Genomic DNA, 24346 nt, shown 5'->3' with positions numbered 1-24346 from the left:
TTATTTATTTGCCATTCAAAGACATGCCAACTGCGCCACTTATTACTTATGAGGAGACTGCACTCTGCAAGGCTGCTTTCTTGCTAGTGACTGGTTCTATCAGACTTGAAAACCATTCCGTCCCTGTAGTAGTGGGAGGAGGGTTTAGGACAATTGAATTTTTGGATATTTCAATTAATTTAAGAAATATATGCAGTCATGCACTCTATAGATGTGTCGTCATACACTTTTTTTGCACCATATGGCGCGAGACGCCTGGTGTAATTCCCATGCTGTGCAATTTTTCTTAACTTTGCGTCTTACTTTGCTTACACTGTACTATGTAATTAGGATTAGTATTTTTGTAGCAAAGGAATTTTGCCTTTTTACCCTAGCTTGTGTACTTTTTCCTCAATTTTTGTTTTTCTCCATTGCACTATTATTTCCTCAATTTTGTGGGGTTTTTTGCTGTTGTGCTATTTTTTCTACATTTTCTTTTCTCTATTGTGCTGTTTTTTCCTCCGTTATGTGTCTCAGAGGGGTACTTAGATAGCCCCGGGCAGGTAGACCAGCCGTGGTAAATGTCAGTGGCTAATTGGGTTCCACCCTTAGTTGGCCTATAGTGTGCTAGTGTTAATGTTTTGGTGCAAAGTCTGAGGTACACTAAACGGGGCTATTTGGCACGATTTTAGTATAGGTGTATGTGCACACATTGGTGTTGCTCGTACTTCGTAAAAGTATCCAGACCTATGCGGATTAACCCTATAAGGCACATGTCCTATTGAGTGACTGCCCATAAAGTGACATTAATTTACCTCTAATCTTGCAGATAACTCAATTCATGTGTTTCCCTCGTACAGTAATACTTGAGATCATTGAGTGCAGAGGTGATGGGCAAGCTAATGCAATATGCTGAATCTCCCATTCATCCATGGCTGGTTGGTATACTAGAGCCCTCATTACGGGTGGTCTTCAGTATGCAGAATGTCGGGATCCCGGAGCACAGTATACTGACGCCGGAATCCCGACACCCGGCATACCGACAGATATTCTCCCTCGTGGGGGTCCACGACTCCCCTGGACGGAGAATAAATAGCGTGGCGCGCCCACAAGGGGCTCCATTGCACTCGCCAGGCTGTCAGTATGCTGGCGGTCGGGCTCCCGGCGCCGGTATGCTGGTCGCTGGGAGCCCGGCCGCCGGCATACCATACTACACCCCTCATTACTGTGGGTTGCTATGCTATTTGTGTTCCGTCATCTGCATTGCAGGAATAGCTTGCAAGGCACTGCTTACAATCTACTGCTCCGGCTTTGGAACAAGTCATCGTTTGAAGAACCGTACAGAGACTCTTTCAGGTTTGAGTCTGTGACTGTGGACAGCTCAATAGGACTGAAATGTGCCCTTTGTTGTTACACAGGAGATGTTTCTGTATGTTGCATTGTAACCATGCTCATGGTCTTAATACTAGTTGTTAAAGTCAATATTTTGTTTAAAAAAAAAAGCATCGGCAGGATCTCCCAGAGGCAGCGTCTGACCGAGCAAACTGCTCAGCGGCTGCTCCAATCTGTTTTTTTCATTTTCAACTTTTCTTGGCTGTAGAGTGAGATTAAGGGGAATACTCTTTCCCCAGATAACCATCCGTTCAGGACTGGGAGCGTGTGGATTAAAACCAGACGTTGTGTGATTAATACCTCAGCTTATAGAGTGAGACACTACTTCCTAAAAGCAAGAGGAGTGAAGAAGGGGGAAATGCCTTGGGGCAAAGTGTGCGTTGTTTGCCTACCAGCTATGGGGCTGGTTCAGAGGTGGACGTAAATGGCACCGTCTGTGCGTCTTTGTACGGAAATATGCAGAAGACGCAAGAGACGTGTTTTGTAAAAAAAAGTCCACTGCCGGCTTCTGTGATCCATCGTCTGCGTCCGAAAATGTAACATCGAATCAACACTGTGATATTGGGATTCAGCAGTAACGTAACCCTTGGGTTACACAGTATGTTCGGCAAACCTATGCAGCCAGGGGCCAGTTGAACTGCATGTAAGGGTACAGCGACTAGCCTGGTATGCACTGAAAATGAGGCCGACACGTCCCCTTTTCTGGAACGCCCCGCGTAGCTGCCTCCATGTGCCAGCTGTCCGTGAAACATGCTGTGGCTTTCGGGACACTGCACCCGACGTCACAGGACCAGACACATACATACACATGCGCAGTATGGCTCCGGAGCATGCACAGGTCAAATACTATCGGACGATTGCGTGACCATCGAATTAGTGTCCACCTCTGAATCAGCCACTTAGTGATCTCACGTGTCCTGTTTGTACATTTGGTGATCTGAGCGGCAATGTTTTACCCTACCTCTCCTGCCCATTTATTAACCCTTTAGGGCAGTGTTTACCAACCTTGGTCCTCAAGGCACACTAAGGTTTGGCGCACACTGGCTAATATATCGGCCGTTCAATTAAATGGCCGGTGTATCATGGGCACGTCAGCGGGTGTTTTCCCCCTGATGTGTCTGTGAATGTTGATCAGACATATCGCGCTGGCCCTGCAGCACGGCCGATGGCGATATATTTGCAGATATATCGGCGCATCGTGCTGTATGTACAGGTTGTCTGCAGAGACTGCCAATGACTGACAGCACAACTGGGCGGGCACATGTAATTTGTGTGTGTATGCTCTTGCCGATCATCAGATAGGTCAGCAGACCGACTGGACAGCTGATCTGTCGGCCTATTGTGTACCCAGCATAATAGTCCTGGGTTTAAGTATAGCATGGGTCTTCAATCTGTGGTCCTCCAGCTGCTGTGAAACTACACATCCCAGCTTGCCCTGCCACAGTTTTGCTATTAAGGTGTGCTAAAACTAAGGCAGGGCATGCTGGGATGTGTAGTTCCACAGCAGCTGGAGGGCCGCAGGTTGAAGACCCATGAAGTATAGCCATACTTGAGCACAGGTAACTTAATTAGTACCTAATTTTATTTTTATTGACACTATCTGTGCTCAAGCATGTATAACCTTAAAACCTGGGGGTAAATTTACTAAGATGGGAGTTCTATTTAGTTGCACATAGCAACCAATCAGAGTCCAGGTATTATATTCTAGAAGGTGCTAGATAAATGAGAAGTGAAATCTGATTGGTTGCTATGGGCAACTTCCCATCTTAAATAGAACTCCCATCTTAGTAAATTTACTCCCTGGACTGCAATGTTCCTTGAGTACAGAGGTTTGTAAACACTGGATAAGGAATATTGCACCTTTTATTCTCACTGCCAGAAGCCCACCATTGGTAAATATTACATTTGTGATTGTTTCTTCACATTGTCTGAGCTTGGTGGGGGGAAAAAATCTCTCTATATATATATATATATATATATATATATTCACGTTGATGTATTTAACATTGACATGCCGCCTACACCCAGTTTATGCATTCAGTCTGTCAAAGCACTAAGTAACATTGAGGCAAAAGGTGCACAGTGCCTCAGTAATGCCTCTATAGGCTATTTTATATATATATATATATATATATATATATATATATATATATATATATATATATATATATATAATTTATATTGGTTCAGCCCACAGAAATGTCTGCCTGTACTATGTGCTGATGATGGGTTCACTTTAAGCAGAACAAATGTTATGAGCACCCTTAATATCAGCCTCTCCAGTGTTAGTCTGCCAGACCGGTTTTGCGAAAGGCAGACGAAATTGGTATGTGGCTGGGAGATGAGATATGAATTGAACCTGTACATTTTGATGTCTGATTCCTTTATCATACCCACTCTTCCCTGAGGAAGTCAGGACCTGTCTGTGCAGGTGTGATGCTGCTTGAAGCCACAGGAGCCTTGCAAAGTGCTGGAGGAGAAAGCAGCAGATGACAGCAGAGGAGTGTAAGTGGAATGTGTAGCAGACCTGAGAGCACGGCACTTGCAGCCTTGCAGAATGTCCCCTTACAGCAGCCGGCTGAGGCTCGTCAGATGCATCCATCAGACCCACTGCTATAGATTCTTCTTTAGCGTTCTTATTATAACAAGTTCCAACAGAGACGACTCTGCACCTCCCCTGTTTTGCTGCTTGTGACCTGTTGGAGTCAGCAGCTGTGCGAGTCTCTCCTCTCACCTTGCAAGTAAACGCTGTCCTAAGGGGTCTTGAAACAAATGCTGCATTTGTTAGTATGGGTGCTCATCACTCTGCTGTCATATGTGCTTTCTGATCAAAATAAATATTAATGAGAGCTGTATGATGCTTTTAATATTAGAATAATATTGCAAGAGGTCACGTGCAGATTTTGTGTAATCAACGTTTGCAGATTCCGAGGTCTATTTACTAAAGCCTTGGATGGAGGTAAAGTGGCTTATGATAAAGTATCAGTCAATCGACTTCTAACTGTCATTTTTCAAACCCAGCTGGTGACATGGCAGTTAGGAGATTATTGGCTGGTCATTTATCTCAGTACACTTTATCTCTAGCCAAGGCTTAGTAAATAGACCCCTTTATCTTGTAATTGCACCATTCATTTATAGACAAACTTTAATGTGTTCATTTTGAACAAGTAATGTCAATTTATGGCACGGAGGCAAAAAAATCTCCGCTGTGAGTTTTTGTTTTGTATCTGCCTTAATTAATACTTTGAGGTGCAACAATGCAAACATGGGCACATTAAGTGAACCTGGTCATTAGAATGTCACATTCACCCCTGTATTATGCTGAGGTGGCAGATGTGCCTAATTTATCACATTGGCAATGATCTTTTCAAGGTTTCCTAGGAACCCTTTATTTAAAGAGTGTTTTGCTAGGAATGAAATGGAGAGACGCTTACCGCATCTACAGGTAATTCCACGCCTTGGGGGATGACAGGAGCCGTCTGATTGACAGCTTCCCTTATTAATGTCCGCTGTAGCTGGTACACTGCCAGTTTGTGTTGGCGGCCTTCCAATGCACAGCCTCTTCACAGCCAGGTGTGAAGCGTCTTTGCCTCTTCTTGTAGGGAGCCTCCAGGGTTGCCCTTAGCCATCACCAAGGATGCTGCTGTGAAGGTGTGGAGCTGTCTAATGACTGCGCTACAGAACAGTGACAGTGTATGGAAGCCCTCTCTGTTCATGTGTGAATAGCTCTTCTTTCATATGCGTTGTCTTAAAGGGTATCCTACTTAAATACTCCATTATGTTATCGTCCTTCTTTACTCCCAGAATCCTCTTGTTTCAACATAGATTAAAATATGAATTTCTGCCCTTCCTGTGTAGTTCCCCCTGTGCGTCTTGCTAGTGTTAGGATTCAGCATTGGCTCTTAGGTCAGCTCTTCTTACACTGGCAGAATCCTTTCTCCGTCTGTTACCGACCACAAGCAAGCAGCTTGCCAACACCAGGCCCTCTTCTCAGCGCCCTCATTACCGGCCCAGACTCAAAGGCATCGCTTCTTTATTAGGCAGGGAAACTTTAGAGGCCCTGACTTTGAAGTTTGCTGATTAAACATTTTAGAATGAAGACGTTTAGTCAGCTCCAGTAATCATATTCCTGCTCTCCTATGGTCTTATGTCACTTTGTAGCCAATGCAAACCATTTCTTCTCCATGCTGTGACCAGCTTATCTGCCAACCAGCGATTCCTTTGCCTCTTTTCACTCCCTTTGTTTGGTCTGCGTACCCCAAACTTGGAGCAGATCACCTCTCATTTCTTTGCGGCACTACTGGGTTTTTTAACCATTTAACTGTTAGCCATAATTTGTATCCTTTTTTTATTTTTTTATTTTATTAGTATTTAGATATGAAACAAGTTTTACAGATAGGTGTGTGTAATGCCACAGGCATCCATCTTTAATTTGATGGAGCATCACATCTAGAATGTAACCCAGCACCTTTACAATGTATCTCTGTCTGAGGGTCCTAATGATCTCCGTTCCCACCATGAATGCACCGTCGCATGTAGCGCTGTCCTAAGTTTTAGGGGACAGGTGACCGCTTCCCCGTGATAATCACACACCTCTCGCAATAGAATTAGTACTGCTGCAAACTAGAAATCGGTACCTTGTAAAACACCTGTTTTTAAAAGAGAATAATCTGTTTTATATTTTTATTTATTTTTTTACATTTGTGTAATTAAATTGTAATAACTTAGACTTTTGATATAATGGGCGGTATCCTATTACCCGCGGTAAATTATCCCGGCTAAAGGTCTCGCTCGGGGCTATCCTATTAGACACGAGCCATGGCATATTGTGGATTTTGCTAAGGCAGGTGAAACCAAATCCTTGGAAACCGCAATGGGGCTGTTTCTCACGAAAGCACACAGGTTTCACTGAACCTGTGTGTTTTCGGGAGAAAGGGCATTTTTTTACGCGCGATCGAATAGGATAGCCTGTAAAAAAAACAAACGGTGAAACATTGGGAAAAATCTCGAAAACTTAAGTTTTTCACGCCTGGTGTGTTACTGCGGCTAATTGGGCAGTATCCTATGTATACAAGATGCCTATGAGTGAAATGCTTAATCTGTCACTTCCTAAAATTGGATGAATAGGAGATTGCTGGCATGCTTTTAGATTAGGTCCTATACCTTAGTAGCGTAGGCCAGAGGAAATCAGTATAAGATCCTGGCGGTCGGGATCCCGGCAGTCAGGAGACAGACGCTGGGATCCCGGTGGCAAGCGCAGCATGTCTCCTCGCCACGCTTCGGGCCTGGTGGCACCCTTTGGTCGCAATAGGGTTCTGTTCTCCCTCGAGTGGTGGCGTGGACCACCACCCTAGTGGGGGAAACAAGCCGGCAGTCGGGATTCCGGCGTCTGTATCCTGACCGCAGGTCACTTGACTGCCTCCCGGCCGGAGCCTTGCTGAATGGAAACTGTGAAGTGTGCTCTCCGATTTATGTGTAGGGGAAATGTGTTTATGACTTAACATTCTTATAAGTACTAGTTTATACTAGTGCCTTCCTTTCTTTAGTCTTGGGGTCATGCCTTCACTGCTGGAAACAAAATCCAGAAATCAAATGAAACTGCATTACGTGTATGGGTACAAAGGGTAGACAGGTTCAAAAGGTTAACATGCCAATGGTCAACACAAATGGGCGACATGTATGTCTTGTTATCTATTTCATGTAACCACCATCAGGACAACTGTGTATGCTCACCACGCTTCAGGCAAGGTGGCTCGCTTCGCTCACCACGGGTTACTATTGCCTGTAGATGTCCACGTCGATAGTGAATCAAGCAAATGTGGAGAAAACATGTGAAAACCCCAAAATACATGTGTTGACCATTGTTGCCCTGTTAACCTTTTGTACTTGCCAACCTTAAGTGATGTCGACCTTTCATCTGTTGACCTGTCGTAGCTGTCACCCAATACACTGTCGTTATGTCATCTGGATACCGTTTGTTGCCTAGGCTACACAAGTCGGTCATCGTGTGAAAGAGGCCGACTTCTCCCAGACACTCTGACATGAGAATATCCTGGATTAAAAGCATAGATTTATTAGTACTAAAATATTTTTTACACGATAGTGTCCCATGAGACAAAAGCATTTAAACTGGGGGGGGGGGGGGGGGAATCAGAATATTTAAAAAATATATATATTATTAGTTGCTTTCTGTTGTTTGAATGGGACTTTGAAAATATCTACAAAATATGTTTAATAGGATCCCGTTTAACGTCATTGTTGAAGAAAAGTTGTCAGCACTGAAATAATAGTGAACGCCAAATTAATATTGGCTGTATAGAGCAAGTGAGGTGCACAACAGGAAGCGCGGGGTGTCCAGGGCATTGTAGCGGATGTAGTAAGGAAATGCAGTGATGCCACAGAAAAATGTACTGCTCGGGCCGTGCCAAGAGGTCATGCACGGGCTAATATGTCATGTCTATTGTCACATTTACCCTTAGAGGAAATGAGCTGGTCTGGTGTTATGAAGGGTACATTGAAGTAGATAAGGAAGCTATAAGTGGTGAAGAGTGAGTGAGGGCTCCATCACACACATGCTGGGAAAGGATAGAACTGCGTAACAACGCGTGTTTTCCAGGTGATCTCCATGCATGCTGCAATAACAGTACAGTCCATTGTATGGGTAGCTCATGTTAGTATGTGAGAAATAGAGGGCACTGTGTTGAAGCATTTTAACGGCAACATTTTCATTTTTTTAGATATGTAATGTATTATTCAAGTGTTAAAAAGTGGAAACCACATTAAGTGTGAATAAGCCTTGAACTGGAGAATGCGGTAGTGTCTTGGTACAAGTACAGGATATATGCTTTTCTGTCACTGTTGCAGTATTAGGTTTCAGTACAGTATCGGGTATTTAGGCTACAGATGTGTCCTTTTATACTGTGGCTACAGTCGCGCCAGGTCCCGTTTTTTTATTTGCTCAAAATGTGTTTTATTTGCATAAGCAAAACAACTGGAAGCCACAAAACTACATTGCTAGTGTACACTGACCACTGGGGTTTGTGGTATTTGTACATCTGTGGGGGTAATTCAGAGTTGATCGCAGCAGCAAATTTGTTAGACATTGGGCAAAACCATATGCACTGCAGGGGGGACAGTTATAACATGTGAGGAGAGTTAGATTTGGGTGGGGTGTGTTAAAACTGAAATCTAAATTGCAGTGTAAAATAAAGCAGCCAGTATTTTCCTTGCACAGAAACAAAACAACCCACCCAAATCTGACTCTCTCTGCAAATGTTATATCTGCCCCACATGCAGTGCACATGGTTTTGCCCAACTGCTAACAAATTTGCTGCTGCGATCAACTCTGAATTACCTGCGTGCGACTGAGTCTGTGTCAAAGAGGATGTGATGCAGCAGCCGCAGCATTTCCTCTGGTTCCGTCGTGTTTCATTTGCGACTTTGTACTTGTGCAATACCAATTACTGTGCAGCTCAGTGTGTATATTACACTCACAGCGGCTTTTTGCTGCATCTGCAATGTGACGAAGATGCAAAATGTAAAGAAAAGTACAGTGTGCTTCTCATCTCAGCGGGCCTCAGCCGCACCGGGCGTCTCACGCCTTATGGTGTAGAGACAGTTTATGAGGACACAGTAAAGATGCCAGTGGGTATGAACTTAAAGAAACAGAGAAATTAATAGAAATGTTTGGATTCGTCTTTGGAGGATATGTTTTTAAACATAAAATATTTGTGACCTCCCCCTGCATATTTTTTTTTTCTTCAATTTTAAGTGACTGTTCTCCAAAATACAGGAAATCCCCTTTGCCATAAAAAACCCAAACAAACCCCAGAGCTATCCGGGGAAAGATCCCCTCGCCTACCCTGCAGTGACATAAACATATATCTCATAATGATTACTTATGAACAATATGCAGCTTCAGCTCTTGGATTCCAGATAGATTACTAAACTAAAATATGGTTTATTGCCACAGTATCAACTGTGAAAAGCTACTGGAACTTTATTAAATGCTGTATCTGAATGATAGGTGTATTTTAAATAATATTATCTGTCACCCACAAAATGTTATAAGGGAGGAAATGGTATTTGTCAGGTATACCTGTTTAGTACTGGATCGGACCCCTTCTCTTATGCTCCCAGGACAGCCTTTGTCATATTGCAAAATGTATTTTAATTAGTAAGGTTTGAATAGTGCAGCTGCACTTGTTCTCTTTGTGTGGCACTACAGGTCTCAGCAAGGTAGCACCTCTCATAACTAGCAATTAGGGTGTGCAGGCTAGGGCCTCTTCCCTATATACTCTATATTGCATAAATCCAACAAAGTGACTAGAGGTTCTAGTATATGATATGGCAACAACACACTGCACATGGGGAGAATCTCCCATTCCAGCGCGTTACAAGATGCTAGAATTGTTTGAATCTGATCACCTGTACATGGAATCAGCTTGAGATAACATGTGTTTTGTTACATGGCATGTTTCCAAAGAGCCTGATAATCCAGACGTTGTGTTTTCTTAGATGGCAGCCTACCCGAAAAGGACTAATTATTATTAATATTACAGATGCTCCTCACTTAACAACCTACCTGTTTCGTGACCGTTTGGACTTACTACCAGCTTTCCGACGAGCTGGTATATAATTTTTATCATTTTCTGTTCTGTGTTTTTATGAATTTGTATGTTCTGCAATACTGTACAGTATGTAAGGGTTATGAAAAGTAAATCAAAGTTATCAAGTTGGAGTTTCCTTTAGACCTTTTCTTTATTCAGAATAAATAAAAACAATTAACTGTATTAATCCTCCGTCAGGCGCACCTCTGGGACTTCCAGATTCAGGTGCAGTGCACCTGTTAGAAAATCGTCATTAGCACCTAATGAACTCAATTCTAACGCTCTTAAAGTGATAAGTGACCTTCATTAGGACGTACAGAGAGAGAAATCGTAGGTTTTACAGGCCATTTCAGCAGAAAATCTGAAGCAAAAAAGAGAAAACACGAACATGAGTATAAGTTTGGGCGCAGTGTGCCTGAGAGGCCACCCTGGACAAACCTACATATTTCCGCAAAAAATCCACAACCTTTGTAATTTTCATTCATAAAATGAACAAAATAAACTATGCATAGATAAAAATATTAGAAAAAACGAACCTTCAAAAGTCGGAGGAGTTTGGGCGCAGTGTGCCTGAGAGGCCAGGAGGGTCACTACTACACTCCACGCAGGCAGCGGGAAAACTGACTAGGGGGGTTTCGTACAGCACCTAGAGATAGGAAGGTACTAGGAGGGACAGGCCCCCGCGCCCCCTTGGGGCGGAGAGGGGAGCGAGAACAGCTTTGCCGCGCCTGTCAGGCCAGCTGCGCCTGACTGAGGGTTAAGTATGTGGCTCCTTGGTTAATGACCATTTAGTTTAGCGACCTAGTCGTAGGAACGGAACTTAGTCGTTTAGCATGATTATTAGTTTTGTGTATCATATATATATATATATATATATATATATATATATATATATATATATAGCGTCTAGATTTGATTTCTTCAAAGTATGTCAGCTGTTTGCTGTTGAGAAATGGAAGGAAAGAAAACTCAAATCATGTCCTTTTATGCTGTTTTATAATTCTACATTATAATTATATAATCTGAGAACCTCGCAATAAGCAATATAGCATATCGGCCAAACTGTAGTAAGATGGCTGATAATGTTACCTATAGACTGGCATAATCTATATTACACGCATTACCCTTGTGTTTTTTATTTCCTTCATCTACTGTATGTAGCAATTCTCCAGCCACAAGGGGCAGTGTTACGTATTTATTTTGTGTGGGAGATACATTGGATGCAAATGGTAAAGACTGATGTAACAGTCCCAGATAGGTTATCTAATGATTACTTAATGAAACATACCACTTGTACAGGAAGATGGCATTAGATGCACATGGCGAGTGCGGAGCATCTGCTGGCAGGATAGCAGCTTCATAATATGCGACTACAATGGAAGTGGTAAGGCAGCTGCAGATAGGGTGAGCGTTAAGCAATGTTGGGCAAAGTATTTTTTTTTTTTTTTAACAAGATTGCATTAAGTCAGACCAGTTATCTTAGAACAGCTTCAACATCGAAGGCACTAATATTTAATACAACTTCTGCCAATGCTTTTCTGGACTTGAAGTGCTTTTCTCTGCTTCTTGATTCATCTTCTCAGAGCATCACGCTTCTGTTTTGTTTTTTTTTTGTTTTTGTTTTGTTTTTTTTGGGGGGGGGGGTTCTTTTGCATTTAATGTGCATTTCTTTGCTTTAGGTACTGTTATTGAACATTGCAGGCCAAACGGCACTTTCAAGCGCATGGTACAAAACTTCCATTTTAGTGGTGGTTTGGCAAACTGCTGTTTTACAGTAAAAAGCAGTATCTGGTTCACACAGGTGACAGAGCTGAGAGCCTTATTCAGGTTTATTAGCAACCAAAAAAGCACACAACTGGGCAAAACCATGCTGCACTGCAGGGGAGGCAGATGTAACATATGCAGAGAGAGTTAGATTTGGATGGGGTGTGTTCAAATGGAAATCTAAATTGCAGTTTTAAATTTAAGCAGACAGTATTTACCCTGCACAAAAACAATATAACCCACCCAAATCTAAATCTCTCTGCACATCTTACATCTTCCCCGCCTGCAGTGCAACATGGTTTTGGCCATTAGTGTGCTTTTTTGGTTTGCTAACAAACCTGAGTAACCCCCTGAAACCGCACGTTGTCTGCGCTATCTGCTAACATAACCAGTGCTGCTCCGCATCGTGCTTGGTCTGCTATGGCAGGGCTTAAACAAGGCGATCTAACCTCTGCACCTAAAACATTCTTGCATGCTGTTACTTGTAGATCTACAAGTGCCAGTAAGCACACGGGCTATATTGCATACTTGCACATATAGTAGTGCTTCTTTAGATAATTAATTAGGTTAAATAAATTTTAACCTCATCGGTTCTTCAGTGGACAGCATATATATGGGAAGTGTCGACTACTTAATAAACGGCTAGCTAATAAGAAGCAGTCTTATGGGCCCTACCCACTTGCCGATGTGTATGAGCGATATGAACGATCTTGTTCAGTAATGAACGATAAATCGTTCATATCGTTCATATCGCTCAGTGTGTATGCACCAACGATGAACGATGCCCCGCCGTCGTTCATCATTGGTTTTCCCTCATTTTGTTGAAAATGAACATCCAAATCGGAAACATGTCAAGTTTGCAGGGCCCATTACACCACTCAGACAGTAACTGATAAGTGACTGCACAGAGTATTTATATAGGTATGTGTATGTGTGTATATATATTATTATTATCCTTTGTATGGCGCCACAATGGATCCACAGCGCCCGTTACACAGTACATAATCAAATGAGCAAACAAGAAAACAGCACTTGCAGTACAAGACAATATAACATGAGGAAAGAAGTCCCTGCTCTTGTAAGCTTACAATCTAAATATATATATATATATATATATATATATATATTTCTCTAACGTCCTAGTGGATGCTGGGGACTCCGTCAGGACCATGGGGAATAGCGGCTCCGCAGGAGACAGGGCACAAAAGCAAGCTTTTAGGATCACATGGTGTGTACTGGCTCCTCCCCCTATGACCCTCCTCCAAGCCTCAGTTAGGTTTTTGTGCCCGGCCGAGAAGGGTGCAATCTAGGTGGCTCTCTTAAAGAGTTACTTAGAAAAAGTTTTTAGGTTCTTTATTTTCAGTGAGTCCTGCTGGCAACAGGCTCACTGCATCGAGGGACTTAGGGGAGAGATTTTCAACTCACCTGCGTGCAGGATGGATTGGATTCTTAGGCTACTGGACATAGCTCCAGAGGGAGTCGGAACACAGGGCTCGCCCTGGGGTTCGTCCCGGAGCCGCGCCGCCGACCCCCCTTGCAGACGCTGAAGATGAAGAGGTCCGGAACCAGGCGGCAGAAGACTCTCAGTCTTCATCAGGTAGCGCACAGCACTGCAGCTGTGCGCCATTGTTGTCAGCACACTTCACACAGCGGTCACGGAGGGTGCAGGGCGCTGGGGGGGGGCGCCCTGGGCAGCAATGTATAATACCTGTATGGCGAAAAATACATCACATATAGCCCTTGAGGCTATATGGATGTATTTAACCCCTGCCAGATATCTAAAACTCCGGAGAAGAAGCCCGCCGAAAAGGGGGCGGGGCCTATTCTCCTCAGCACACAGCGCCATTTTCCCTCACAGAAAGGCTGGTGGGAAGGCTCCCATGCTCTCCCCTGCACTGCACTACAGAAACAGGGTTAAAACAGAGAGGGGGGGCACTGATTTGGCGATATGTATATATATTAAAATGCTATAAGGGAGGAACACTTATATAAAGGTTGTCCCTGGATAATTATAGCGTTTTGGTGTGTGCTGGCAAACTCTCCCTCTGTCTCCCCAAAGGGCTAGTGGGTCCTGTCCTCTATCAGAGCATTCCCTATGTGTGTGCTGTATGTCGGTACGTGTGTGTCGACATGTATGAGGAAAATATTGGTGAGGAGGCGGAGCAAATTGCCTGTAATGGTGATGTCACTCTCTAGGGAGTCGACACCGGAATGGATGGCTTATTTATGGAAATTACGTGACAATGTCAACACGCTGCAAGCCGGTTGACGACATGAGAGGGCCGGCGAACAAATTAGTATCTGTCCAGGCGTCTCAAACACCGTCAGGGGCTGTAAAATGCCCATTTACCTCAGTCGGTCGACACAGACCCAGACACGGACACTGATTTCAGTGTCGACGGTGAAGAAACAAACGTATTTTCTTTTAGGGCCACACGTTAAGGGCAATGAAGGAGGTGTTACATATTTCTGATACTCCAAGTACCACAAAAAAGGGTATTATGTGTGAGGTGAAAAAACTACCTGTAGTTTTTCCTGAATCAGATAAATTAAATGAAGTGTGTGATGATGCGTGGGTTTCCCCCGATAGAAAATTATTGGCGGTATACCCTTTCCCGCCAGAAGTTAAGGCGCGGTGGGAAACACCCCTCAGGGTGGATAAGGCGCTCACACGCTTATCAGAACAAGTGGCGGTACCATCTACGGATAGGGCCGTACTTAAGGAGCCAGCTGATAGGAGGCTGAAAAATATCCTAAAAAGTATACACACACATGCTGGTGTTATACTGCGACCAGCGATCGCCTCAGCCTGGATGTGCAGAGCTGAGGTGGCTTGGTCGGATTCCCTGACTAAAAATATTGATACCTTTGACAGGGACAGTATTTTATTGACTATAGAGCATTTAAAGGATGCATTTCTATATATGCGAGATGCGCAGAGGGATATTTGCACTCTGGCATCAAGAGTAAATGCGATGTCCATATCTGCAAGAAGATGTTTATGGACACGACAGTGGTCAGGTGATGCAGATTCCAAACGGCACAAAGATGTATTGCCGTATAAAGGGGAGGAGTTATTTGGGGTCAGTCCATGGGACCTGGTGGCCAGGGCAACTGCTGGAAAATCCACCGTTTTTTACCCTAAGTCAAATCTCTGCAGAAAAAGACACCGTCTTTTCAGCCTCAGTCCTTTCGTCCCTATAAGAGTCATATCTGCCCAGGGATAGAGGAAAGGGAAGAAGACTGCAGCAGGCAGCCCATTCCCAGGAACAGAAGCCCTCCACCGCTTCTACCAAGTTCTCAGCATGACGCTGGGACCGTACAGGACCCCTGGATCCTACAAGTAGTATCCAAGGGGTACAGATTGGAATGTCGAGAGGTTTCCCCCCTCGCAGGTTCCTGTAGTCTGCTGTACCAATGTCTCCCTCCGACAGGGAGGCAGTATTGAAAACAATTCACAAGCTGTATTCCCAGCAGGTGATAATAAAATTACCCCTCCGACAACAAGGAAAGGGGTATTACTCCACACTATAGGGTGGTACTGAAGGCTAGGTGAGACCTATTCTAAATCTGAAAAATTTGAACACTTACAAGGGTTCAAATCCAGATGGAGTCACTCAGAGCAGTGATAGCAAAGAACAAGGGGACTATATGGTGTCCCGGGACATCAGGGATGCTTACCTCCATGTCCCAAAATTTGCCTTTTCTCACCAAGGGTACCTCAGGTTCGTGGTACAGAACTGTCACTATCAGTTTCAAGACGATGCCGTTGGATTGTCCAAGGCACCCCGGGTCCTTACCAAGGTAATGACCGAAAGGAGGATTCGTCTTCAAAGAAAATGGACGACCTCCTGATAAGAACAAGGTCCAGAGAACAGTTGGAGGTCGGAGTAGCACTATCTCAAGTAGTTCTACGACAGCACGGGTGGATTCTAAATATTCCAAAACCGCAGTTGTTCCGACGACACGTCTGCTGGTCCTAGGGATGATTCTGGACACAGTCCAGGAAAGGGTGTTTCTCCCAGAGGAGAAAGCCAGGGAGTTATCCAAGCTAATCGGGATCCTCCTAAAACCAGGAAAAGTGTCAGTGCATCATTGCACAAGAGTCCTGGTAAAAATGGTGGCTTATTACGAAGCGCTTCCATTCGGCAGATTTCACGCAAGAACTCTTCAGTGGGATCTGCTGGACAAATGGTCCGGATCGCATCTTCAGATGCATCAGCGGATAACCCTATATCCAAGGACAAGGGTGTCTCTCCTGTGGTGATTACAGAGTGCTCATCTTCTAGAGGGCCGCAGATTCGGCATTCAGGATTGGATGCTCGTGACCACGGAGGCCAGCCTGAGAGGCTGGGGAGCAGTCACACAAGGAGTGTGATCAAGTCTGGAGAATTCTCTCCACATAAATATACTGGAGCTAAGAGCAAATTTATAATGCTCTAAGCTTAGCAAGACCTCTGCTTCAAGGTCAGCCGGTATTGATCCAGTGGGATAACATCACGGCAGTCGCCCACGTAAACAGAAAGGGCGGCACAAGAAGCAGGAGGGCAGTGGCAAAACTGCAAGGATTTTTCGCTAGGCGGAAAATCATGTGATAGCACTGTCAGCAGTGTTCATTCCGGGAGTGGACGACTGGGAAGCAGACTTCCTCAGCAGGCACGACCTCCACCCGGGAGAGTGGGAACTTCATCGGGAAATTTTCCGCATGATTGTGAACCGTTGGGAAAGACCAAAGGTGGACATGATGGCGTCCCGCCCGAACAAAAAAAAATGGGACAGGTATTGCGCCAGGTCACGAGACCTTCAGGCGATAGCTGTGGACGTCCTGGTAACACCGTGGGTGTAACAGTCGGTGTATGTGTTCCCTCCTCTGCTTTTCATAACCAAGGTATTGAGAATTATAAGACATAGAGGAGTAAGAACTATACTCGTGGCTCCGGATTGGCCAAGAGGGACTTGGTAACCGGAACTTCAAGAGATGCTCACAGAGGACTAATGGCCTCGGGAGCTAAGAAGGGATTTGCTTTCAGCAAGTACCATGTCTGTTCCAAGAGGAACCGTGGCATCGGCCTTTAAGAAAGGACCTGCTCCAGCAGGGACCTTGTCTGTCCCAAGACTTACCGCAACTGCGTTTGACGGCAGGGCGGTTTGAACGCCGGATCCTAAGGGAAAAGGCATTCCGGAAGAGGTCATACCTACCCTGGTCAAAGCCAGGAAGGAAGTGACCGCACAACGTTATCACCACATGTGGTAAAAATATGTTGCGTGGGTGAGGCCAGGAAGGCCCCACGAAAAAATTTCAACTAGGTCGATTTCTGCACTTCCTGCAAACAGGAGTGTCTATGAGCCTCAAATTGGGGTCCATTAAGGTTCAAGTTTCGGCCCTATAGATTTTCTTCCAGAAAGAATTGGCTTCAGTTCCTGAAGTCCAGACGTTTGTCAAGGGAGTATTGCCTTGTGTGCCTCCAGTGGCACCGTGGGATCTCAACGTAGTGTTGGGATTCCTCAAATCATATTGGTTTGAACCACTCAAATCTGTGGATTTGAAATATCTCACATGGAAAGTGACCATGCTGTTGGCCCTGGCCTCGGCCAGGCGATTGTCAAAATTGGCGGCTTTGTCTTACAAAAGCCCATATTTGATTTTCCATTCGGACAGGGCAGAACTGCGGACTCGTCCCCAGTTTCTTCCTAAGGTGGTGTCAGCGTTTCACCTGAAACAACCTATTGTGGTGCCTGCGGCTACTAGGGACTTGGAGGACTCCAAGTTGCTAGACGTTGTCAGGGCCCTGAAAATATATATATATATATAATTCCAGGACGGCTGGAGTCAGAAAGTCTGACTTGCTGTTTATATTGTAGGCACCCAAAAAGCTGGGTGCTCCTGCTTCTAAGCAGACTATTGCTCGTTGGATTTGTAGTACAATTCAGCTTGCACATTCTGTGGCAGGCCTGCCACAGCCAAAATCTGTAAATGCCCATTCCACAAGGAAGGTGGGCTCATCTTGGGCGGCTGCCCGAGGGGTCTCGGCTTTACAACTTTGCCGAGCAGCTACTTGGTCAGGGGCAAACACGTTTGCTAAATTCTACAAATTTGATACCCTGGCTGAGGAGGACCTGGAGTTCTCTCATTCGGTGCTGCAGAGTCATCCGCACTCTCCCGCCCGTTTGGGAGCTTTGGTATAATCCCCATGGTCCTGACGGAGTCCCCAGCATCCACTAGGACGTTAGAGAAAATAAGATTTTACTTACCGATAAATCTATTTCTCATAGTCCGTAGTGGATGCTGGGCGCCCATCCCAAGTCTGCATTACTTGTACATAGTTATTGTTACAAAAAAATCGGGTTATTATTGTTGTGAGCCATCTTTTTTAGAGGCTACTTCATTGTTATCATACTGTTAACTGGGTTCAAATCACAAGTTGTACGGTGTGATTGGTGTGGCTGGTATGAGTCTTACCCGGGATTCAAGATCCTTCCTTATTGTGTACGCTCGTCCGGGCACAGTACCTAACTGAGGCTTGGAGGAGGGTCATAGGGGGAGGAGCCAGTACACACCATGTGATCCTAAAAGCTTGCTTTTGTGCCCTGTCTCCTGCGGAGCCGCTATTCCCCATGGTCCTGACGGAGTCCCCAGCATCCACTACGGACTATGAGAAATAGATTTATCGGTAAGTAAAATCTTATTTTCTCTGACGTCCTAGTGGATGCTGGGGACTCCGTCAGGACCATGGGGAATAGCGGCTCCGCAGGAGACAGGGCACAAAATTTAAAAGTTTGACCACTAGGTGGTGTGTACTGGCTCCTCCCCCTATGACCCTCCTCCAAGCCTCAGTTAGGTTTTTGTGCCCGTCCGAGCAGGGTGCAATCTAGGTGGCTCTCATAAAGAGCTCCTTAGAGTAAAAGTTTTGATGGTTTTATTATTTTCAGTGAGTCCTGCTGGCAACAGGCTCACTGCAACGAGGGACCTAGGGGAGAAGAAGTGAACTCACCTGCGTGCAGGATGGATTTGCTTCTTAGGCTACTGGACACTAGCTCCAGAGGGACGATCACAGGTACAGCCTGGATGGGTCACCGGAGCCGCGCCGCCGACCCCCTTGCAGATGCCGAAGTAAGAAGAGGTCCAGAAACCGGCGGCTGAAGGCTTTTCAGTCTTCATGAGGTAGCGCACAGCACTGCAGCTGTGCGCCATTGCGCTCAGGCACACTTCACACCGGCGGTCACTGAGGGTGCAGGGCGCTGGGGGGGGCTCCCTGGGCAGCAATGTTAATACCTTTCTGGCTAAAAAGAATACATCACATATAGTCCATGAGGCTATATGGATTTATTTCACCCCTGCCAGGTCTCAGAAAAACCGGGAGAAGAGCCCGCCGGAATAGGGGGCGGGGCCTATCTCCTCAGCACACAGCGCCATTTTCCTACACAGCTCCGCTGCTAGGAAGGCTCCCAGGCTCTCCCCTGCACTGCACTACAGAAACAGGGTAAAAAACAGAGAGGGGGGCATTTTTTTCGCGATATTATATATATTTAAGCAGCTATAAGGAAACAACACTTATATAAGGTTGTTCCTATATAATTATAGCGCTTTGGTGTGTGCTGGCAAACTCTCCCTCTGTCTCCCCAAAGGGCTAGTGGGGTCCTGTCTTCTATCAGAGCATTCCCTGTGTGTCTGCTGTGTGTCGGTACGTGTGTGTCGACATGTATGAGGACGATGTTGGTGTGGAGGCGGAGCAATTGCCGGTAATGGTGATGTCACCCCCTAGGGAGTCGACACCGGAATGGATGGCTTTGTTTATGGAATTACGTGATAATGTCAGCACGCTGCAAAAGTCGGTTGACGACATGAGACGACCGGCAAACCAGTTAGTACCTGTACAGGCGTCTCAAACACCGTCAGGGGCTGTAAAACGCCCTTTGCCTCAGTCGGTCGACACAGACCCAGACACGGACACCGAATCTAGTGTCGACGGTGAAGAAACGAACGTATTTTCCAGTAGGGCCACACGTTATATGATCACGGCAATGAAGGAGGCTTTGCATATCTCTGATACTGCAAGTACCACAAAAAGGGGTATTATGTGGGGTCTGAAAAAACTACCTGTAGTTTTTCCTGAATCAGAGGAATTGAATGACGTGTGTGATGAAGCGTGGGTTACCTCTGATAAAAAACTGCTAATTTCAAAGAAGTTATTGGCGTTATACCCTTTCCCGCCAGAGGTTAGGGCGCGCTGGGAAACACCCCCTAGGGTGGACAAGGCGCTCACACGTTTATCCAAACAAGTGGCGTTACCGTCTCCTGATACGGCCGCCCTCAAGGATCCAGCTGATAGGAGGCTGGAAAATACTCTAAAAAGTATATACACACATACTGGTGTTATACTGCGACCAGCAATCGCCTCAGCCTGGATGTGCAGTGCTGGGGTGGCTTGGTCGGATTCCCTGACTGAAAATATTGATACCCTGGATAGGGACAGTATTTTATTGACTATAGAGCAATTAAAGGATGCATTCCTTTATATGCGAGATGCACAGAGGGATATCTGCACTCTGGCATCAAGAGTAAGTGCGATGTCCATATCTGCCAGAAGAAGTCTATGGACACGACAGTGGTCAGGCGATGCGGATTCCAAACGGCATATGGAAGTATTGCCGTATAAAGGGGAGGAATTATTTGGGGTCGGTCTATCGGATTTGGTAGCCACGGCAACAGCCGGGAAGTCCACCTTTTTACCTCAAGTCCCCTCCCAGCAGAAAAAGACGCAGTCTTTTCAGCCGCAGTCCTTTCGTTCCTATAAGAACAAGCGAGCAAAAGGACATTCATATTTGCCCCGAGGCAAAGGAAAGGGTAAGAGACTGCAGCAAGCAGCCCCTTCCCAGGAGCAGAAGTCCTCCCCGGCTTCTGCAAAGGCCTCAGCATGACGCTGGGACCTTACAAGCGGACTCAGGGGCGGTGGGGGGTCGCCTCAAGAATTTCAGCGCACAGTGGGCTCACTCGCAGGTGGACCCCTGGATCCTGCAGGTAGTATCTCAGGGTTACAGGTTGGAATTCGAGAAGTCTCCCCCTCGCCGGTTCCTAAAATCTGCTTTGCCAACGTCTCCCTCAGACAGGGCGACGGTATTGGAAGCCATTCACAAGCTGTATTCTCAGCAGGTGATAATCAAGGTACCCCTTCTACAACAGGGAAAGGGGTATTACTCCACGCTATTTGTGGTACCGAAGCCGGACGGCTCGGTAAGACCTATTCTAAATCTGAAATCTCTGAACCTGTACATACAAAAATTCAAGTTCAAGATGGAGTCACTCAGAGCAGTGATAGCGAATCTGGAAGAAGGGGATTTTATGGTGTCCTTGGACATCAAGGATGCTTACCTTCATGTCCCAATTTGCCCTTCACACCAAGGGTACCTCAGGTTCGTGGTACAAAACTGTCATCAGTTTCAGACGCTGCCGTTTGGATTGTCCACGGCACCCAGGGTCTTTACCAAGGTAATGGCCGAAATGATGATCCTTCTTCGAAGAGAAGGCGTATTAATTATCCCTTACTTGGACGATCTCCTGATAAGGGCAAGATCCAGAGAACAGCTGGAGGTCGGAGTAGCACTAACTCAAGTAGTGCTCCAACAGCACGGGTGGATTCTGAATTTTCCAAAATCCCAACTGATCCCGACGACACGTCTGCTGTTCCTAGGGATGATTCTGGACACTGTTCAGAAAAAGGTATTTCTTCCGGAGGAGAAAGCCAGGGAGTTATCCGAACTCGTCAGGAACCTCCTAAAACCAGGGACAGTGTCTGTGCATCAATGCACAAGAGTCCTGGGAAAAATGGTGGCTTCTTACGAAGCGATTCCATTCGGCAGATTCCATGCACGAATTTTTCAGTGGGATCTGCTAGACAAATGGTCCGGATCGCATCTGCAGATGCATCAGCGGATAAAATTGTCGACAAGGACAAGGGTCTCTCTGCTATGGTGGTTGCAGAGTGCTCATCTGTTAGAGGGCCGCAGATTCGGCATACAGAACTGGGTCCTAGTGACCACGGATGCCAGCCTGAGAGGCTGGGGAGCGGTCACACAAGGAAGAAACTTCCAGGGTGTGTGGTCAAGCCTGGAAACGTCTCTTCACATAAATATACTGGAACTAAGAGCAATCTACAATGCTCTAAGCCTGGCAAAACCTCTGCTTCAGGGTCAGCCGGTGTTGATCCTGTCGGACAACATCACGGCAGTCGCCCACGTAAACAGACAGGGCGGCACAAGAAGCAGGAGGGCAATGGCAGAAGCTGCAAGGATTCTTCGCTGGGCGGAAAATCATGTGATAGCACTGTCAGCAGTGTTCATCCCGGGAGTGGACAACTGGGAAGCAGACTTCCTCAGCAGACACGATCTTCACCCGGGAGAGTGGGGACTTCATCCAGAAGTCTTCCACATGATTGTAGTCCATTGGGAAAGACCAATGGTGGACATGATGGCGTCCCGCCTCAACAAAAAACTGGACAGGTATTGCGCCAGGTCAAGAGACCCTCAGGCAATAGCTGTGGACGCTCTGGTAACACCATGGGTGTACCAGTCAGTGTATGTGTTCCCTCCTCTGCCTCTCATACCCAAGGTACTGAGAATTATACGGCAAAGGGGAGTAAGAACGATACTAGTGGCTCCGGACTGGCCAAGAAGGACTTGGTACCCGGAACTTCAGGAGATGCTCACGGAAGATCCGTGGCCTCTACCTCTAAGAAGGGATCTGCTTCAGCAGGGACCGTGTCTATTCCAAGACTTACCGCGGCTGCGTTTGACGGCATGGCGGTTGAACGCCGGATCCTAAGGGAAAAAGGCATTCCAGAAGAGGTCATCCCTACCCTGGTCAAAGCCAGGAAGGAGGTGACTGCACAACATTATCACCGCATTTGGAGAAAATATGTTGCATGGTGTGAGGCCAGGAAGGCCCCGACAGAGGAATTTCAACTGGGTCGATTCCTACATTTCCTGCAAACAGGATTATCTATGGGCCTCAAATTAGGGTCCATTAAGGTTCAAATTTCGGCCCTGTCGATTTTCTTCCAGAAAGAATTGGCTTCAGTTCCTGAAGTCCAGACTTTTGTAAAAGGAGTACTACATATACAGCCCCCGGTTGTGCCCCCAGTGGCACCGTGGGATCTCAATGTAGTTTTGGATTTTCTCAAATCCCATTGGTTTGAGCCACTCAAATCGGTAGATTTGAAATATCTTACATGGAAAGTAACCATGCTACTGGCCCTGGCTTCAGCCAGGAGAGTGTCGGAATTGGCGGCTTTATCGTATAAAACCCCATATCTGATTTTCCATTCGGACAGGGCAGAATTGAGGACGCGTCCTCATTTTCTGCCTAAGGTGGTATCAGCGTTTCACCTGAACCAGCCTATTGTGGTGCCTGCGGCTACTAGCGATTTGGAGGATTCCAAGTTGCTGGACGTTGTCAGAGCATTGAAAATATATATTTCAAGGACGGCTGGAGTCAGAAAATCTGACTCGCTGTTTATACTGTATGCACCCAACAAGCTGGGTGCTCCTGCTTCTAAGCAGACGATTGCTCGTTGGATTTGTAGCACAATTCAACTGGCACATTCTGTGGCAGGCCTGCCACAGCCTAAATCTGTCAATGCCCACTCCACAAGGAAGGTGGGCTCATCTTGGGCGGCTGCCCGAGGGGTCTCGGCATTACAACTCTGCCGAGCAGCTACGTGGTCAGGGGAGAACACGTTTGTAAAATTCTACAAATTTGATACCCTGGCTAAGGAGGACCTGGAGTTCTCTCATTCGGTGCTGCAGAGTCATCCGCACTCTCCCGCCCGTTTGGGAGCTTTGGTATAATCCCCATGGTCCTGACGGAGTCCCCAGCATCCACTAGGACGTCAGAGAAAATAAGAATTTACTCACCGGTAATTCTATTTCTCGTAGTCCGTAGTGGATGCTGGGCGCCCATCCCAAGTGCGGATTGTCTGCAATACTTGTACATAGTTATTGTTACAAAAAAATCGGGTTGTTTATTGTTGTGAGCCATCTTTTCAGAGGCTCCTACGTTATCATACTGTTAACTGGGTTCAGATCACAAGTTGTACGGTGTGATTGGTGTGGCTGGTATGAGTCTTACCCGGGATTCAAAATCCTTCCTTATTGTGTACGCTCGTCCGGGCACAGTACATACATACATACATACATACATACATACATACATACATACATACAGTGGTCGAAGTGGAAATTTTGAAGTGGGGGTATGCAAAAGTCAAGGCCGTAATTATGCGCGCGCCGAAGGCATGCACGCTCCAGAAAAGGGGGCGTGGTCACACAAAAGGGGGCGTGGTCACACAAAAGGGGGCGTTTTCAGTGCAGTAGAACCCCTTATACTATCTAGTACTGGTGCCCCTTTCACCTTATAGCACACGGTACGAGACAAAATTCACATTGTAGCACACTGAATGAGCCAATACTCGCATTGTAGCACACTGAATGAGCCGAAATTCACATTGCAGCACACTGAATGAGCTGAAATTAACATTGCAGCACACTGAATGAGCTGAAATTCACATTGCAGCACACTGAATGAGCTGAAATGCACATTGCAGCAC

At 45.9% G+C, this 24346-nt stretch overlaps 1 protein-coding gene across 2 annotated transcripts in view; it reads left to right on the top strand.

Annotated features, from left to right (window-relative positions):
* Positions 1–24346, top strand: part of SMG6 (SMG6 nonsense mediated mRNA decay factor) — a 547213-nt gene that overhangs the window by 376777 nt on the left and 146090 nt on the right. The gene's annotated exons all lie outside the window — the stretch shown is intronic.

This window comes from Pseudophryne corroboree, chromosome 2 (assembly GCF_028390025.1).
Source record: "Pseudophryne corroboree isolate aPseCor3 chromosome 2, aPseCor3.hap2, whole genome shotgun sequence".
NCBI lineage: Eukaryota > Metazoa > Chordata > Amphibia > Anura > Myobatrachidae > Pseudophryne > Pseudophryne corroboree.
Note: the sequence above shows the minus strand (reverse complement) of the source record. Positions and strands in the feature narration are given on the sequence as shown.